General features: G+C 36.8%; 2 long non-coding RNA genes across 4 annotated transcripts in view; one reads left to right on the forward strand and one right to left on the reverse strand.

The window, feature by feature from the left end:
* LOC116087574 overlaps positions 1-5868 on the reverse strand; it is a 53448-nt gene extending 47580 nt beyond the window's left edge. Inside the window, exons 1-2 of one of the 2 annotated variants that reach the window (XR_004117493.1) lie at positions 5825-5868; positions 2963-3124 (exon numbers count right to left, since the gene is read on the reverse strand). This is a non-coding gene — a long non-coding RNA (uncharacterized LOC116087574). Of the gene's footprint in view, positions 1-2822; positions 3125-5824 lie in introns of those variants that run through there. The other variant, XR_004117492.1, reaches the window with a different exon arrangement.
* Positions 5869-5893: 25 nt separating this feature from the next.
* The window catches only part of LOC116087573, a 41950-nt gene continuing 33436 nt past the window's right edge, over positions 5894-14407 (forward strand). For both annotated transcript variants that reach the window (XR_004117490.1, XR_004117491.1), the window contains exons 1-4: positions 5894-6241; positions 6726-6777; positions 8181-8218; positions 8783-8868. This is a non-coding gene — a long non-coding RNA (uncharacterized LOC116087573). The remainder of the gene's footprint in view (positions 6242-6725; positions 6778-8180; positions 8219-8782; positions 8869-14407) is intronic.

The raw sequence follows: 14407 nt of genomic DNA on the forward strand, positions 1-14407 counted from the left end.
TATATATATATATATATATATATACACATACACACAGACACACACACACAGGGGAGAATACAGTGTTAGGGAGAAGGATACACCTGCAGTGTTGGAAAGGCAAAAGAACAATGGAAGTGAATATGATCAAAATGTACTCTATAAATGAATGAGGTGTTCAAATGTTACTGAAGATATTATGACAATGGCATTCATTCCTAAGGAGCATAGCATGGCAGAGCTGTATCTAGGACAAAGAAAACTTATTTTGTGTATTCTCTGTGGAAAAACTGAATTTCCAGTTTTAACATGTTAAACTGTTCAATTTTAGTTTCTGGGTAATTGAGTATAAAACCTCTGATAAGTAACTAAAAGCCAGGTTGGGTTCACTATTGTCAAAGTGAGCTAGCATTCTTATCTGCACATAACCCAAGAGGTGGGCTGAAATACAGACCAAAATAAATGGAGAAGGCACAGAAAGTGGTAATGAGTGGCTCAGCTCATCCCTTGGTGATTAATCAGTGCAGAGTTGGCCCTAACTGGTGATCATCACTAAGAACCTGAAAAGAGCACAGATCAGCCTAGTGCATTCAGATCAAGCCCTTCTTCAGGAGTTTGATTATTTCTCAGCCAGTAAGCCATGACCAGGAGGGTGGCTGACCCATGCTGAGCAATGTGACTGCTGCCCAGTCCCTATACCACTCTTCAAATGTGTTTAGATTGCTAATGAAAATGAATCCAGAGGCTCCCCATGTCAACATATACAGAGCAGAAGGGCAATTCAGAAGGAGTCCAATTCTCCTCCTAGCTATCTCCCAGTGCTTTGGAATACAAGTAGAAGCTGGCAGGTCAATGGAGGCATGAATTCTTAATGACCTGCAAATGCAAGAACATAATGCCTGGACCACTTCCATGTTCAATTATTTATCAAATTCATTTATAAAAATAAACCCAATACTTTGGTCCCGTGGTGTATATGAGAGAGTCACACACATATCAATAAATAATATGGACAAGTCATTTCTCCACACATGCTCCTCTTCTTATGTCTCAAGGATAAAATATGACTAGGGAAGCTTTCAATACCCAGCACCACGTATTTCTGTATTATGAAAAAGTGACTCAATTGACAAATGTATGTGGGATATCGGCGTACCATCCAGAATGAGGAAACCTTCCTTGGAGTTCTACAATATATGTTTTAATGACAACAGAATGAGCTGTAGTTAAATGGATGTCTGTATGCAATAATTCAAATAATACAAAATGAAAAGTCTTCAAGTATAATTCCCTGTATATACCACCTACTGGTACATACACTTTGATCTTGAATAACATTGTAATCTAGGTACTAATGCCTCTCACAGAAGTGAAGCAAACAATGAATATACCATGCAGCTTGTCTTAAGTCCCAGTACTTTATATCATTGAATCAGAACCTAAGATTTGCAATATTTGTAAAGAGAGGGATGCTACTTTTAACAAAGAGACCAGATAATGTGTTACCATAGTATAAGGCATTTGGCATGGAAAGGGGAAGGGAGGGAGGGAGGAAAGGAGAGAGGGAGGGAAGGAAGGAAGGAAGAAAGGAAGGAAGGAAGGAAGGAAGGAAGGAAGGAAGGAAGGAAGGAAGGAAGAAAGAAAAAGGTGCTTTCAGGCTAGGCTGATGACCAGGGTTCAATTGTTGAAACCAACATAAAATTAGAAAGTTCAACAAAGTGATTCCCATATAAAATTCTACTTTACCTGCCTCAAGATAGGTTGTAGACATGGGAAAATACGCTGTAGATATATACTTACAGATGCACTGCTGTGGTATAAACAGTAAGAGAAAATACATCTCAGAAAAGGCATAGTGACTCCCAAAACGAAGATGTGCTCATACCTCCACACAGGAGCTATGACATGTGCCTACCACACCACACACACACACATGTACATAATCCCTAAGCCGTGCATAACTGAATTACTTTATTTAGATTAGTGCTTTGTGCTTTATGTAAACTTTATGTGCTTTTAGTTTTATGTAAACTTGACACAAGCTAGAGTCATCAGAGAGGAGGGAACCTCAATTAAAAAAAATGCTTCCACAAAAAATTTCAACCTAAAATTTATCCTGTCTACAAGAAATGCAGGGATTGGGGATGGAGGAGAGGTGGGGGGAACAGCTAATGAATGACTGGTCTAACTTGAAATCCATATCATGTTCAAGTACCAATCTCTAACACTATTAATGGCACTTTTTTATGCCTTCAGACAGTAGTCTACCATGGCTGTCCTCTAAGAGGCCTCATTAAAAAGAAATAAAAGTAAATAATAATAATAATTCTTAACTATTGGACTGTAGGTACGCCTGTAAGACATTTTCTTAAACTGCAGTTGTTGGTTTGAAGGCCCAACCCATTGTGGTTAAGGCCATCCCTGGACTGATGGACCATGGTAGTATGAGAAAGCAGGTTGAGCGAGAGAGTATGAAGCACCCCTCTAGACCCTCTGCATCAGCTTCTGCCTTCAGGTTCATGCCCTGTTTGAATTCCTGTCCTACTTCTTTCAGTGATGGAGAGCGTTGAGGAAGGGCAAGCCAAATGAACCCTTCCTTTCCCAAGTTGCTTGGGTATCTAACACTGCCTTTGCAAAAGAAACCCAAAATTAGACAAAACAGAAAATTGAAAAGGTGCTAAGCTTATAAAATCAGCATAGATTGTGAGAAATAACCAGAAACAATTTCAAAGCTAAGAATGTGCATATGTTGTGTTCCAAGGTGAACTTTAGGCAAAGTATTGACTTCATTTTTCAGGCTCTGAACACTAGGAGCCAATGAGGAGAACAAAGACAAAACAATCCACAAAGAAAGGCGATCATTAGAGCTGTGATCATGGAGAGGGAACATGAGATCATCTGAAAATGGCTCCACAGTACACACTGGGCATCAGCCCACTCACTGCAGAAGAGACCCAGGGCATGCACACAAACTTCTGCCCACCTGAGGTCAGCAGCTGGTCATTAGCAGCCTGGCATAGCTGGGCTGCATTACAAGCTCAAAGGCCCCATGCAAACAGTGAAATTGATGACTTCATTATTCCTGAGGGGCCTGGTGGAGAACAGTCTGGTGTGGTGTTCCGCTATCACGGCTGCATTCACAGACCTGTTGGGGAATGTTCATAAAATAGATCGTTTTCATGATAAATATAAAATTATTAAAGCTGAACCCAGAAAATAAAAACTAAACAGTCCAATTCAATCAAAGTAAGGGAGCAACTAGCCTCGGTGATATAGGACTCCATTCCCATCTCCCACACTCAACACAAAGCAAAACAAATAAGAAAGATAGGCCAAATTTTCAACAAAACAAAATAGGCTTGTAACAAATCTGTAAGAAGTGAGTACCACTGATACGATACAAAAAGAGAAGATAGGAAAAGCAAAGAATTTTGCTGAAACCCAAGCAAAGTGAAAGAAAATGGAAATTATGGTCAATATTGTGCACTTACTAGTTTTTGTAAATAATCAGAGGAAATATTAGTTAAATAAAGTCAAAAATCTAATGAAATGAAATGTTAACAAATGCAAATGTTCTGAAACAAGAAAACTGTTCTGTGACTCCAGAAATAATGAAACACCATATAAAACCATAAAAGTCAAAAATAAGCAAAGAAATAAGAACACCATGTAAAGTGGAAATATGCATAGATGTGTGCACATAAACACATGTACATAAATATCTCTATGCATTAACACACGCCTATAGACAGCAAGATAAATATTCATGCACAAAGTACATGCACAGGCAGGGATGTGAGTGAGTCTGGCATTTAAGCAGGATGCAAAGTAGACAATAGACCTATACAGGACAATAAAGTCCCATCTTCTAGTTTGCCGTGGTCCTTGAGTTCCCACAGTAGTAGATTCTAAGCTATGAGTACATTTTTCAGATAGTGGGTATGGAAACTAGAACCTCACACATGCTCAGCAAGTACTGCCCTACAGAGGAACTTCCTCAGCACACCCCACTTTTCACTTTGGCTATGCACAGTCTCTCACCAAAATTCTAAGGCTGATACTAAACTCACGCTACAACCTCCACATGCATTGAGCTTCTAATCTCTTTGCTTCAGCCTCTTGACTCTACTGGATTAATAGCATCTCCCACCATGCCTTGCTAAATGTTGGAAAATGAAATTTCCAAGTGTCTTAACTGGTTAGGTATAGTAGCTCGTTATATAGTTTCGATCATGGAGGTCAAAGCAAAAGTAGTCATAAAATAATTAGAAATAGATTATTTTAAAATATAAAACATTTTGGTATGGTTTATATATTCTTATGGTAACAAATTAAAATACATTTCAACCCATCTGGTCCTAGGCCTTTTTTCTTTGGATGGGAGACTGTTAACAGCTCTTTCTATTTCATTAGCAGATATGGGACTGTTTAGATCATTGATCTGATCTTGATTTAACTTTGGTACCTGGTAACTGTCTAGAAAATTGTCCATTTCATCCAGGTTTTCCAGTTTTGTTGAGTATAGGCTTTTGTAGTAGGATCTCATGATATTTTGGATTTCCTCAGTGTCTGTTGTTATGTCTCCCTTTTCATTTCTGATCTTTTTAATTAGGATACTGTCTCTGTGCCCTCTAGTTAGTCTGGCTAAGGGTTTATCTATTTTGTTGATTTTCTCAAAGAACCAGCTCTGGTTTGGTTGATTCTTTGTATAGTTCTTTCTGTTTCTATTTGGTTGATTTCAGCCCTAAGTTTGATTATTTCCTGTCTTTGACTCCTCTTGGGTGTATTTGTTTCTTTTTGTTCTAGCACTTTTAGTTGTACTGTCAAATTGCTGGTGTATGCGCTCTCCAGTTTCTTTTTGGAGGCACTTAAAACTATGAGTTTTCCTCTTAAGACTGCTTTCATTGTGTCCCATAAGTTTGGGTATGTTGTGGCTTCATTTTCATTACACTCTAGAAAGTCTTTAATTTCTTTTTTTATTTCTTCCTTGACCAAGTTATCATTGAGTAGAGTGTTGTTAAGCTTCCATGTGTATGTGGGCATTCTATTATTTATGTTGTTATTGAGGAGCAGCCTTAGTCCATAGTGATCTGATAGGATACAAGGAATTATTTCAATCTTCTTGTATCTGTTGAGACCTGATTTGTGACCAATTATATGGTCAATTTTAGAGAAGGTACTGTGAGGTGCTAAGAAGAAGGTATATCCTTTTGTTTTAGGATAAAAAGTTCTATAGATATCTGTTAAATCCATATGTTTCATAACTTCTGTTATAATCATGTGTAGGTCTCAAGATAATTGTGGGAGTTGGTTTGCTCCTTCTGCCATTGGTTGTGATGACTGAAGTTATGTCATCAGGCTTGGTGACAAGTACTTTACCATCTGAGACATCTTTCTGGCTCCACATTTACATAACTTTTGACATTAAAAAAGATCAAAAGAAAAAAAATACATTTCAAATTTTATCTCTAACTTACAGAATTCTGTGTACTTATTTATGATGTTGTATGCATAACAACCAACAGTGGGCTGCATGGAGTCATTCCTGTAAGATTCTAATGAAGATGAAAAAAAATCCCCATTAAGTAATTATACTGAATCTGTCATAAGATGTCTGTGCACCATTACCTGTGTTTTCTGATGACGTTCTTATAAAGAAGTGTATATGTCATCCAGACATAAATATACAGCTAGACAACCATGAGAAGGGTACAATATTGGACAGGTATTATAAATGGGCCTATTTTAATTAAGGGTACAATTATAACAAAACCTCATCACCATTGACTAATGAGTTTCACTTCTTGTGAGTTGATTGAGGGAAAAACAGAACACTGAATAATACCTTGTATCTAGACATGCTGTTCTTATTTCACTCCAAGATTCCACTGTTACTATGCCTTCCACTTAGTAACAGAAAGTTAGATTTTCAGTTAACAGAGTACTAAATTTTAAAATACCACATACAAAGAAAATTCTCAAAGACAGCTACTATTATTAATAATATTAATAACAGCATTTGATTTCTTGTGGGATCGTTTTTCTTCATTTTTACTGAATGAATTTTTAAAAATACAAATTTGATTTTCTGAGGTCGCATTCTATCAAAACGACACATTACTATACAGAGTTAATGAAAGGCAATAGTTTTAACAAATGAATAGGGAAAGTCCAACAAATGGGAATGGACAAGCTGGTTTAAGCAGAAATAAGAATTGTCCCAATCTCATTTTTATCCCTAAGGATCTTAATTGGACTTCTGGTAAGCTACATTAGTGTTAATAAGGATTAATGTCATAGTGATAAACAGAGCTGGGGAATCAATAAACATGGCTGTATCAGTGTATGAACAGGGACATGGATAACTTGAATTCTTAACAGAGAAGTTGGTGTGGAGTTAAATATTTACTATATGAATTTAATGACACATCTTTTCATTTTATCTAAAGCCCAGTGCAGTAACACTACACAGACTAGAAGCAATGTAAATGAGTGACTGACCCACCCATAGGCCCGTGGGACAATTTTCAATATTATTGCTGGAAGTGTATAGAACAGGAGGGAAATTATTATTGCATAGTAGAACGGAGGGTTTGAGTTTTGTTCACTGTAAGGGATCAAAAAAATATGCTATGAGGGTATTTATCCAAGGTAGTGTTTAAGAAGAAAAAAATAAAAATTGTAAAGAAAATATTTAAGAAGAAAAAATAAAGATGATTTTAATAAATTTTATTTTGCAATAAAAGACAAAAGAGTAAGACAGCATTGGTCTAAACAAGAGAGGTTCTTCTTCCAAAGGTAAGTAATATGAGAACTATTGTAATTTCTTGTGACAGGCAGGTCTCTGAAGACATCAGGGTCTGTTCATTGGTCCCTTCATGTGGCCTCAAACTTCATGGTCAATTGTAGTTTTTTTTTTATGTTAATTTTTTTTTTATTTTAGATATTTTCTTTATTTACATGCGAATTTCTCCATTCCCAGTTTCCCCTCCAAAAAACAACAAAAAAAAACCAAACAAAAACAAACCCCTGTTGCCTCCCCCCTCCCCATGCCTGCCACCAGCCCTCTCCCACTTTCTGGCCCTGGCATTCCCCTACACTGGGGCACAGAACCTTCACAGGGCCGAGGTCCTCTCCTCCTATTGATGATCGGTTTTGCAATCCTCTACCATACACATGCTGCTGGCTCACAGCCATCCATCGAACTGAGTGCAGGGTCCCCAGTGAAGGAATTAGAGAAAAGACCAATGGAGCTGAGGGGTTTGCAGCCCCTTAGGACGAACAACAACATGAACTAACTAGTACCCTCGGAGCTCCCAGGGTCTCAACCACCAACTAAGGACTGCACATAGAGGGGTCTGATTGTTCAATTGTAGTTTTTACTATAGGCAGCAGGGTGTGGAAAGGGGCTGAGCATTAGCACTCTCCGTGAGAGCATACTCCTGAAGGCACACCCACACTTCTTAAACATTGGTTGAATACAGCAGCAAGAATGTTGGGAACATAATCTTTAATTTGTTGCCAATGTGGCCTGCCATGAACTTGTTTGATTATGAAACAAAGTAGAATATATATTAGAAAATGACTAACTTCTGCTAAGGCAGGAAGAAATGAAATAAATCATTAGTCCTGTCGATGGGTAGCCCTTTGACAACATTTTCCCCTGGTTGATTTTTTGTTCCAAAGTTTGGGTATGCAGACTACATGGAAGTGAGTTGTGTCCCCTTACTCGCCTTTAAGCTGTGATAGATCTTTAGTGTGTCCATTTTGACTTGGATTTTAAAGAAAGAAAACTGTTAAGAAATTTGCAGAGTGAATCAGTTCATATTTTCTTGATGTCTACTGAAGATATGCATTCTTATGTTTTGGGTTTTTTGTTTTGTTTTGTTTTTTCTTTTTTGGTTTTTCAAGACAGGGTTTCTCTGTGTAGCCCTGGTTGCCCTGGAACTCACTCTGTAGACCAGGCTGGCCTTGAACTCAGAAATCCACCTGCCTCTGCCTCTCAAGTGCTGGGATTAAAGGCGTGTGCCACCACCGCCCAGCTGCATTATGTATTATACTAAAAAAGGGAAGAGGGTTTTTTCTGACTGCATTCTATCAGTATCACAATACCTTAATTCAAGTGTCTTGATCAGGCTTCCCTGATTCCTGGGGCATTTGCCCCTCTAATGCTTTGTCAAGTGATTATTTAATCTTTGCAGGTGGGAGACTGTCTAATCTGCTGAAGAATAAGGAGAAAGTAAGTCTCACCTTCTGGAGAAAAAAGAATTAATTTGTGAGCATGACAAACAGTAAATCAGACATAACCACATATTAGAGGAAATCACTTTAAGAATATGCATATTTTCTATCTCTTTTTACATTTGCTCACTAATTTTACCCAATATTTTGTGACTGTCTTTCCACCTACATTTATTTACTAAGACAGTTCCATACCAGCTGTAGTTTACTTATTCAATCATTGACTTACATTATCAGAATATGTTCATGTATAATTGCAATTCTTTTACAGTAAAGTATGAAGATCTTTTGTTTTTACTGAGGATTTTCTTTTTTCTTTCTCCTCCTTCTTATTCTATTTAATTTTGTTTTCTAAGATTATGCTATAATTACATACTGTTTCCATCACTCCATCCTCTCCTCAATAAACCTCTCTTGGTCTATGTTTAATTCATTGCTACATTTTTACTGTTATTACCTACAAATGGATTCAGGTATAAATATATGCATGTACATGTATGTATGCATTCCTAAATACAAAACATTAAGTCTAAAAAAATGTCATTCACTTGTGTGCTTTCAGGGACGACCATTTGGTGCTAGACACCTAACTGGAATGTGTGCTCCTCCCTAGAGAAGACTACTCCTTCCACTCTCAGTGCTCCCCAGGTATAAACCACACTCCTTGTAGGCTTGAGGCCATGTAAGTTTTTCCTTTTTTTATTTTGGCATGACTAATGTTCTCATTATACCCAGCACATGCCTTGACTGTCAGGTTCATGGGCATCAGGGACTGTAACCTCTAATATTAGTAGGAAATACAACATCGTAGTGAACTTCCTGATCCTCTGGCTCTCACAATTTTCCACCAGTTCCCTGATTCTTAGGTGCAGGAGTGATTTGGAGATATATCCACGGGTCCTGGGCTCTACAACTGTATTTTGATTGATGTAGTCTTCCATAACGATATTCATCTATTGCAAAGAGAACTTGCATTGAGTAGAAGTGAGGACTACACTTATCTGTGGACACAAGGACAGATGTATATAATGTAGCTAAGGTTAATGCTATTTTAATAAAATAGTAGTTGTAGGTTCTCCCCCAACATCAGTGACGTTATTGTTTGTCAGGTTTCCAGAAATTGGTATGGTTTCCTTCTTGTTAAGCATGTCTTAATGTTAATTAGAAAAATATTGGTATCATCAAGGTGTGCCTACCATTACGTTTCCCCTTAGGGTTATCATGTCACACTTTTGGGATATGATTCATGGGGTCCATAACTTGGAGGGACTATTCATTACCTCCATCCTTGAGATCGAAGGGAGTAAGATATTGTGTGTTCCCGTTTAGGAGCCTACAGGCTCTGTGTATGAAATGGACTGTATCTTTATCAATGGAAACTCATGAAGGGCAATAGCAATATGCTGTAAGCTTCAGAAGTCTCTTGGATGACCATGAGCAATGACTCAAAGCCTGTTTCTCATACCTCTTGTTTTTGTTAGGTATATTGTTTCTCTTGGAGGGAACATTGTTGGTGAAGATAATTTTTTCATTTAAATTATACATTTTTATGCAGAATTGCATATTAGTTTTCTTATGAAATCATTGTATCATACTCTGCATACACAAATATACACACACACCACAAACACACAGACACATATACAGAGAGAAAGGAAGGGCACAATGGCACAATGGTCAATTTTTTTTTTAACTTTTCTGGACTGACAGTTATTGCAGGCTATGTAGACATATCTGAGGATTTGGACCTAGAAACCTAAGATATGGAGAACAAGTGACTTTGTCTTGTCCGGGTTCTCTCACTTTATATTATTCTTTCTAATTGCTTGCAATTATCTACAAAGTTCATGGGGTTTTTATAACTAAGTATTATCCCATAGTGTATATGTGCCACGTTTTTATCCATTCCTTGGTGAAGGGCTTAGGTTCCTTAGGTTGTCCCTGTTCCTTAGCTATTATAAACAGAGCAGCCATGAACATGGCTGCGAACATTCTATGAAGTAGGATCTTGGACATATGCCAAAGTGACATGATACAGCTAGATCATATGGTACATTTATTTTGAGCTTTTAGAGAATCCTTCACCATGATTTATATAATGGGTGCAACATCTTGCAATCACATAAGCGGCAAAGGAGGGCTCCCTTTTCTCCATACCCTTGCTAGCATTTGTTGCCATTGTTTTGTTTGACTTTTGCCATTCTGTTGAGAAACATGAAATCTCAACATTATTTTTATTTGCATTTCTCTATTAGTAAAGATAATAAACATTTCTGAAGATATTTCTTAGTTCTTAGTTTGGTTCCTTTTTTAATAACTGCTCAGCTCCATTTTTAGTGGATTACATTCAGACTTCTTTTTATTTGTTTGTTTATGTTTGTTTGTATGTTTGTAGCACTTGTCAACTGTTGACCTTAATTCTTGAGCAAATGTTCTATTCACAAAGTCCTTTCTAAACCTACATCATGTTTGGTACTGCACCAAGAGAGCCCTCCTTTGCTGCTTATGTGATTGCAAGATGTTGCACCAAATTTCCTTCTATCTGTTTGTGACATTTGATCCATTTGGAGTGTTTTACTGTTATTCAAATTGCTAGATATGGGTCTAATTTTACTCTTCTGCTTGAGCAATCCTCTTTTCCCAGCACCACTTTTAAAAATACTTTCTTTACTCCAACTTATGTTTTTGGCAGCTTTGTCAAGCATCAAATGTTTTCAAGTAATGTATATTCGAGTCTTCAAATTTGTTCCATTAATTTGTATGTCTGCTTTTGTGCCAGTACCACATTGTTTTTGTTACTATGACTCTGTAATATATTTCAAGATCTAGAATTGCCATTACATCCTACATTGTTTTGGTTTGGTTTGGTTTAGAATTGTGTGTGTTCTCATTTTGTGTGTCTAGTGTGTTTCCATATTTATTTAGGGTATATTTTTCTGTGGAGAATCAGCTAGATATTTTAAATGGGATTGCATTCAATCTGTAAAACAAAATCCTTTTTATAAAGTTACTTTCACGACATTAAATCTACCAATCTATGAGCTTGGAATATTTTTCCATTTTCTAGAATCTTCTTATTAAATCTATCTCCAAAGAACTGAAGTTTCATTGTAAACTTATTTCACTTCCTCTATTAGCTTTATTTCTAGATTTCTTTGAGGATATTATGAATGAGATTATATCAATGGTCTTCTTTATCAATGGTCTTCTTTTTATGTTTGTTTTGGGTGTATAGAAAAGATATTGATTTGTAAAAGTTGATTCTGGTCTCTGCCTTCTAACTGAATTTGTTTATCATTTCTTAGTTTTCTGGTTGAATTTTTGGGGATTTCTAATGTACAATATCATGCCACCTGGAAGTAAATATAGTTTGACTTTTCCTTTCCTTATATATTTATTTAATATTTCAAAACCTATGTTGAATTGGCTTGGGGATAATAGATATTCTTGTCTCATTTCCAACTTCAGTGGGATTGCTCAAGCTATTGTCTATTTAGGATGATATTAGTAAGGATTTCATTCATGTAGTTTTTACTGTGTTGAGGTATGTTTCCTCTACCTTTACATTCTCTTGTACTTTTATCATAAAGACATGTAGAAGTACCTCAAAAGCTTTTCCTCCATGCTCTGAGGTTATATTATTTTATGATTATTATCTTATATATCAAACAATCCCTGTACACGAGGAATAAAACCAACATGGTCATTGTGGATTCTCTTTTTGAGATATGTCTATATTCTAATTACATATATTTCCGTGAGTACTTTGGGATCTGAATTCCTCAGGGATATTGACCTGTAGTTTTCTTTTAGGTGTAGTGTCTTTTTGTCTGTTATTGGTATTAAAATGTTACTGGCTTTGAAAAGGAGTTTGAGAATGTTCTTTCTGTTTCTCTCTCTCTCTCTTTTTTTAGATATTTTCTTTATTTACATGTAAATTTCTCCTTTCCCAGTCTCCCCTACAACCTATGGAGCTGAGGGGTTTGCAGCCCCTTACGACGAACAACAATATGAACTAACTAGTACTCTCAGAGCTCCCAGGGTCTCAACCACCAAGGAAGGACTACACATGGTGGGTCTGATTGTTCTGGCAGCATGTGTATAGTAGAGGATTGCAAATTTGATCATCAATAGGAGGAGAGGACCTTGGCCCTGTGAAAGATTCTCACATATACATAAGTGAGGGCCAATAAGTGGGAGAGGGTGGGGTGGCAGGCATGGGGAGGGGGGAGGCAACAGGGGTTTGTTCTTGTTGTTTCTGTTTCTCTTTTCTTAAAAAAAAAGTTTAAGAAGAGTTAGCTCCACTTCTTTTTGAAAGTCTGGTAGAGTGATTTCATCTGACCTTGGATATTTTTAGCTGGCAGGCTTTATTGCTATTTCTCCATCCTCCTGCTTTGGGTCTATTCAGGTTGTTGACTTTCTCATTCTGTTTCTTTTTTGTACATTTCTATGAGAATATATTTGTATTGTTTTTCTTCATTCTGCTACATCCATTTTCATAAGAGTGATAAAGTTCAGCCTAGAATAGCCTGTTGTCTTGGGGAGAAATTAAAGCTAATAAAAATAAGCATTCTATTTTTAATATCTCTGTTTTGATGTTCATTAGAACAGTGTCTCACTTCTGTTCTCTCAGTGTGAAATGCTTCCTCTAACATTTCTCAAAGGAAGTCTGATAAAAACAATCGCATCAGTTTTGACTGCACAGAAAGTCTTTTATTTCTTAGCTCTTAAAAGATATTGCAATTCTGTGTAGAATTCTAGGCTTGTATTTTAGGTTTTGCTTTTGGTATTTTAAATTGTTACTCCAGCATTGTGTTGCCTGAGTGGTTTCTACTGCAGATCTGCTAGAATTTCTTTCTGTTTTGCACAGTGGTGTGGAACTATTCCCTCTGATTATATTAATGATACTTTTAGTCTGTAAATTTTCTCTGTTTGAACCAAAGACTTCAGGTTGTGAGGTTTTTTTCCATTCAGTTTATTTACATCTTTGACCTCTTGTTCTGTCATCTTCTTATATTGACCATCAGCTTTGAGAAGTTACTAGTCACTATACCCTCTTCAAATATACCCTCGTTGACATTTCTCCATTGAGAGAAGCAGCCCATACATGTTGAATCACTGGACTGACAAACATGAAATCTGCTTTTCTATTCTTTACTCTATCCATATTATACTTATCTTACAGCCCATTTCTGATAAACTACCTTTAACCTCACTAAATTGTACTCTTACTCTCTAGGATCATCTGATAATGCCACAGGAGATAATTTTGATCATTGCTTAGATTCCTCTCTAGCAACCCCAACTGCTTCTTACTGCATCCTTTCCTATGTTAAAATCATTTGTTAGAGTGATTTCTTACTTACCAACATTTGCTCAAGTTCTCTTTGTGATTCCAAGTTCCCTGTCACATATTAATGTAGATCTGATGAATGATATGTCCCAATCAGTAGTGCTTTCTTTGTATCTTAAGTGTCTCTTAAGTTCTGGATATAAATACTATGTATAAGTGAGATAACATTGAGTTTATAGACAGGTTTATACACTTTTTCAGGTATTATTGAGAACAAACATGCTATTTTAGTTAGGAGTTGATCCATAATTAAAGTCTAATTTCTATTAGAACTTAGGGGTCTACATTGGTCCCAAGATTGCTAGAGACTATTTTAATTTGTTCCATTGTAAAGTCTATTTTTCTCCTTAGTATTGTTAGCATGGTATCATAGGGAAAAGCTTAGAAATAGACTTAGTCTTTTTTTTTTTTTTTTTTTTTTTTTTTTTTTTGCTAATGTACAGCCAAGTTCTAGTAGGATCTTGCTCCTCTCTCAGAGAAAGAGCATTTCATTCACTTCATTGTGTTTCCCTAAAGGACTTACAGGTTGCAGTTTCCAACGAGATTTGGCACTTTTTTTTTCTTTTTTCTTTTTTTTAGTTTTTCTGAGACAGGGTTTCTCTGTGTAATCCTGGCTGTCCTGGTTCTCACTTTACTCACTTTGTAGACCAGGCTGGCCTCAACTCAAAATTTTGCCTGCTTCTGCCTCCCAAGTGCTGGGATTATAGGCATGTGCCGTGCCACCACCAATGGCAGCACTTTGTTTCTTAGAGAGTATGCATGGAAATTGGGGCTGGCTCCCTTGTCCCTGTGCCACCGGCAGCCACTTCTCATGGTGATCACACTATGCATCCT

The sequence above is a fragment of the Mastomys coucha genome, unplaced genomic scaffold (genome assembly GCF_008632895.1).
Source record: "Mastomys coucha isolate ucsf_1 unplaced genomic scaffold, UCSF_Mcou_1 pScaffold13, whole genome shotgun sequence".
Classification (NCBI taxonomy): Eukaryota; Metazoa; Chordata; class Mammalia; order Rodentia; family Muridae; genus Mastomys; species Mastomys coucha.